Below are 6,305 nucleotides of genomic sequence, written 5' to 3'. Positions count from 1 at the left end.
TTGAACAAAATCTCACTTGCTGTGATGTAACATAGGAGCTCAAGTGCCAAAAATATTTTTTTTGTACATGTTAAAATCATGATGTAATATGTACATTAGACTGTGTACAATAAGTGGCCCTGCCTCATAAGGCCCCAAAGGGTTGCATTGGTTGACCCTGAAGAAGGCATAAAAATGACATTTTTCGCTAAACTCAGCCAATTTTGGGTTTTAGGCAACCTGTTGTGGGTATGGTGATGCAGGGTCACATATTTCCTCCAGGCAGTTGTAGAGGCCTCTGGTGTTAATAGAAAATCAAAGAGAATTGATGGCAATTTGTTGATATTAGTGAACCAGTCCATGTTCCATCTTATTCTGAATTAACCCTATTCTAACTGGGCTATTTGAGACCAAGTTTTTACTGAGGGGGGGTCAATTTGACCCCCCCTTCAGATCTCGGCCGCCGATCGTGCGATCGCCGCAAAATTTTGCCTGAAGATAGAGCTGGATGTAAACTACAAGATAACATGGTCATACAATAGAAAAATATTTCCTTTCTATTTTCAATAAATTAATTATGCAAATTTGTGCTTGAAATCATATTTTCACCTATAACTCCATTAAAAAGACTGGAGGATTGCTAAATTTTTGTGTCAGAATTCCTCAAGACACAATAAACAATTTTCTTGAAAAAAAATTAGCACAATCGAAATCAATTTCTTTTGTTTTTTATTGTTTTGTTAATTTCTTATGTATTTTATTGTTTTTTCGACCTTTTGTTTTCTATTGCTTTTTTGCCAAAATTTGTTGCAGGCACTTTTTCAGGCTTATCTACACTAGAATTGATTAATTTCAATGGTTAAAAGTTGAAATAATCTAATTTATATCAATTTAACCAAAAAACACAATTTGCATTGGATTTGCACACGCTATCATGAATTTGAGCTTTTTTTTGGTTGACATGCATATGCAAAACATTACGTAACTTCAAAACGGTGTACCCGGACGTCGCAAATTTGGTCTCAAAATATGCGGGAGACTTCAATGAAAAAAGTCGTGAAACGACGCGGCAAAATCTTTGCGCGTTGCGAAATCGTGGCGCGAAATGTCGAGGGGGGGTCAATTTGACCCCCCCCCCCCCCCAGTTAGAATAGGGTTAAAAGAGCAAAGTCAACAAGGAATGTATAAGTTTCGTTAGAATCAAATTAGTCATAAGAAAGTTGTGGGGTTCAAGTTTCAAATTATTTTTTAGTCACAGTGATACAAATCACATGCAGATTATTGGCATGTAAGTGATGATGTGATCTCCTCACAACTTGTACTAAGGTTTTGCGAGTCAAAATGTTATTGAAGAAAACAAGATGGTGCTGAGGGCCCAATAATGTCAGGCCCCATTTGAAAAAAAAAAAAAGTTAAATATTTTTATCTCTAAGACTATGTGATTAATTAATATGAAGGGGTTGATTCTTATTGTATTTGTTCAATTAAAAACCGTAAAGATTTGAGTGCAGTTCAAGCTGGAGAGTCAGCATAAGGTATAGACATCACTCCATTTAATTTGCATACATATCCTTTGTCACTGTTCAGTGAAAACCAGGAGAAAATTACAATTTTGGTAAGTTTCGAATGTAATGACTCTTTTTCAATTTTAAATTTATTTGACTTTTGCTCATATTTATCAGAATCGACCTGGATGCAGAATGGATGTTCACTTAATAGTTCAATGATACACATGCATGAGATGTGGCGTCCAAATATATGCAATGTTATTGGTCAAGTCTAGATGGCTTGCCACAGAAGGCAACTTCTTGTAAGGATCCAACATGTTTGGTTCACCACGAGAAAAGCACAAACTTAAAAGATACAGGTGTAGTCTTATGGTGTAACAATGGAAAGTCATTGATAGAGAGGCATTCTTGGTAATCTATTCATACACAAAATTGAGTAGATCCACTGTACAAAAATAGATCTTGGTAACAATTTAAATTAAGTGCAATACAGGGCATTAGTCATATGTTTCAGCATTAGAGCTTTGTCAAGTTGGGAGAGATCAATTCTATATGCATGTAGGGTTATTTTCGTTATTCTTATGCAAGGAAGATTTATTAACAATAAAGTACAATATTGTAAAATACACACCTACTTTGAAAATCAGTATTATGCAACTGGAAATGATTTATATTATGTGAGAAGGTAAATTTGTAGTCGGTAGAAGGCTATTAGCATGAAGTTTCATTTTTTGTGATAGAAGCCTTTAATATTAATTTCATGAGAGCGCTATTCCACTGATTTGGATAAATTTGACAATGCCAAGAAAACTATAGCTTCAAAGCTGTCAATTCTTATGTCAAAATAGAGGCACAATGTGATACATTTGTCAGCTGCTCAGAGAGACTAAATTCGCAAAAACATGCATTAGTTGGTGTCATTGTTAAGTTGATGTGGTAGTATTCCTTTGAAAGCACACCTTTTTGTCTATATTTATTTGATATACCATATTTATAGTTCAGGGAAACCTTGTCATAAGGTCATCAGGACCGCCCATTTCGCCTCATTATTACCGGTACTTTGGTTAAGAACGTATTCACACTTTATTTCAAGAAATACGGCATGTCCGTGCTGAACATGAAGAAGCACGTTTTTACTTCCCTTTCATGCTGTTTCTTTGACTTATTCTACATCAAGATCATCAACAAAGAGCTGATTATTTTGTAATTTTGTACTCATCAAAAGTAATCATGAACAACTAGACATCTGAATGCATGTAATGGTGTAAACTATTATTCATCACGATCAGCAGTGTAGAGGACAGAATACCGCACATTCTTTTGCCTGTGAATAGCTCAGATCCTCTTAGTAATTGTTGAGACAATCTTACAATCTTAGTAATTGTTGAGATGTTAATAAGGTACTCCAGATGTAAGATCTTTGCAAAGACGACTTTATACACAATTATCATACTTGTACCTTGTATTCTGCAAAGGAATAAAGTGAATTGACACAAAGAGTAACAGACTGTGTCTAACTTGCTTTATTTAACACTTTCCCTAAAGTTGAATTTTTCTTCTTTTCTGCTGCTGCTGGAATTGAACTATGTGTGAAAGGCATGAAAAGTACACTCGTATTGTAAAAGTCTATCGTAATTTGTCTACTGAACAATTCAAAATGTGACTAATATCCACGTTGTTGCGTTTACACGTTGGAATTGAACATAGAAGGTAACTTGAAGAGGCAATCGGTGCTCTGGGGAAAAATAAAGAAGCCTACATGAAATTCGTACTCTCTAAATACCTTAGATTGGAAATCCATTTTTAAGATTGTGGCGAGGCGTCGATCCAATATTAAGTTGAAAAAAAAAGATTGACTTCTAAATCTATTAATTGAAATTTTCAATCTAATTCATAATTGCGATTGGTCCATCGCCTCAATCTTAAGAATTTAGAGAGTATATTTTTGTATTGATTCTTTTTTTTTTTCTAATTCAAGATATGGTTGTCCTGCGTGTTGTGACAGCCCCTTTCGTGACTTGTCATTTTCAATTTTCATTTCAATATCAAAATTTCAAATTGGTATAGAATCACAGCAGAGGTACCCGGCGAGGATAAAATCGATATTTTCTATACCTACTCTTCCCTCTCTTGTCTCTTAGCATCTTTATTTTGGGAAATTTCTTCTCAATGTTGCGCCGTGATCGTTCCCTTTATCCAATCTCTCGTCATCAATCAATCCCGTGATTCGCCGCTTCTCCTCTCCCGTGTCTTCTACTGCACAATTCTTTCATCACCCCTCATCATCACGCTTCTCTCTCTCCCTCCCCTTTCTTCACTTCACCATCTCATTCTTCTCCCACACACACACTCTCTCTCTCTCTGAAACCGTAGGCTCTTGACCTATCTCTCCCTCCTTCTCCATCTCTCTCTCTCCCTCTCTTGACCCGTCTCCCCTAGCATTCTTCCGCCTCTACTATCCTTGGCAAATTTTTCTCTCCGCGCTCTATAGTCTGCACTACTCGGCCCGTGGACAGTGGCCAGACTATACTCGCGTAAAACCTGCATTACACCTTCCTACAGAGTGTATTCATACACACTGACTCATCCACATACACCTTTTTGACGTGATGTCAAGAAATGACATTTGTTTACAGTTTGAATAGAGAACAATTAAGCATTATTCCCGTGCTACATTGATGCGTATTTACAATTCTGAATCTGCGATATTCAATTTCTGATTACCAGAAGATAAGTTGTGATAACGTAAGCCCCTCTGCGCGGATGACTTAACTTACACCTTAAGGCAGTTTCCTATCAATATTTGTGATTTTGCTCATATTCTAACAGACCTGTTGCTGTGTTTGAGGATAAAGTTCTTTCTGCCCAGGGTAACCGATACCAGTGGCTTATGATAATGATGAAGATGATTGAGAGGCCAACGCTTAATAGAAATGTGTATCTCATACATTAAATTTATCTATCAATATCTATTTATCTATCCATCTATATATCTGTATAATAATGTGTATTTAAAAACATATCTTAATTTGATATACTCTTAACAATAAAATGGTAAATCAACATTTAGAGTATCAAATCGAATATATTATATATATATATACAATATATATGTATATATATATATATATATATATATATATATATATATATATATATATATATATATATATATATATATTATATATATGGCGCACTGTTATGCATTGATCTCCACATGCATGCTTATAATATGTATTTGCGTCTATGTGAATGTGTGTGTGTGCCGTTCTGTCTCTCTCAATGTCTTTTTATACTCTTTTTCTTTCCTCTTGGTCTGTTTTCTCCCATCCCTGCCGTCCGCTGGATTTCCTTTCCCGGCGCACCACCCAGCCACACACTTCCTATACTTCATTAGATATTACAGCGATCCATCCATTGCTCTATCTGCCGCTCTCTCCTCTCCTCCACGCGCTCGCTCGTGTCTCTCAGTCTTCCGCTTTCCCGTCGACTCTCGGCTGGCGTAATCTCTCTCCTCTATTGAATTTCCCCTCTCCCTCTCCGATCTCTCCCTCTCTCCCTCTATTTTCCAGGCTAGCGTCTTATCATCCTTCACTCCATTAGATGACATTTGAATGAAGGACGAGGGCGGCAACCGATGGAGTCAGTTATCTACGAGGGGAAGTTATCGAGCTGGAGATCTCTCTCTCTCCGCTGAAAGAGCAACTGTAGGCAGACACAATATATTACTATGCACGCGCTCTCTCTCCCCCGTAGCTTTCTCTCTCTGTACATCCCTGCGCTTAGCAAAATAATATATGCGTCTGTTCGCATTGATATTAGGACACACTGCTAGCTATCTCTCTATATCTCTTTTTTTTTCTTTTTCTCTCTATCTCTCTCGTGTATTCAGTCTATCTGTGTTTGTATTATCACAAGCGCGATGTTTTTGTTCATTAATTTGTGTTAACGTAATTAAAGTGAATCACGCAACCCAAGAATAAGCTTGTTTTCACCAATTTTTATTTTCAATTTGAAAAAAAAAATAACAACAAACAGACACAAAACTTATATGAAAGCATCCTCATCGTAGGCAGGCAAGACTGCAATTCGGTAAAAGGAAGGGTTTCATACATCCGTTATATTGATCTATATAATTGACAAAAGATGAACCTCGACACATAAAAATTCATTGCGTGCATTTGATCGAAGTTGTGTAATGCCAGCGCCGTTCTTACAAGACAGCAACATTTTATGCACCACCATGTACCGTCTGTAAACGAACTCATGTTGGACATAAAGTTCCACTTCAAATGATTTGACTCTCGTATTGTGACAGAAGACTCGATCGGTCCTTTGTAGCATCTTCATCATGACATGTGTAACCGGGAGAGAGTTTAAAAAACAAACAAACAAACAAACAAAAAAACAAATCATGAATTTCAGATTGTAAAGAAACCAGCTATGTATACGTATCTTGTCAGAAGATAGTGCACTGAAGATAATCCTCTTTATCATAATTACCTGTAACTAAGAGAGGAAAAAGTCAAGACAAATTTTAGATTCCAAGTTCGTGAACAAAGCTAACTATAGTTACACACGCACCACTTGTTAGAAAACAATACGCTGCATGACCGATGGCGGTCCCTTGGAGGTCAGTTTTAATTTTCATCCTGAAAGGTCACTTATCTCCTTGGTGAAATAATCCTGTTATTAAATAAACTGAAATGAAATAAATGCTCAAATAACCAGTAATGACTAATCCCCTAATTTCTGCTGCTAGAGAATTTGTCAAAATCTTGCAGCTGATTGACCGTTGCCTAGACGTTGCCTTGGAAA

Source organism: Diadema setosum, chromosome 7, assembly GCF_964275005.1.
Source record: "Diadema setosum chromosome 7, eeDiaSeto1, whole genome shotgun sequence".
Lineage (NCBI taxonomy): Eukaryota > Metazoa > Echinodermata > Echinoidea > Diadematoida > Diadematidae > Diadema > Diadema setosum.
This window is presented reverse-complemented; position numbering follows the sequence as displayed.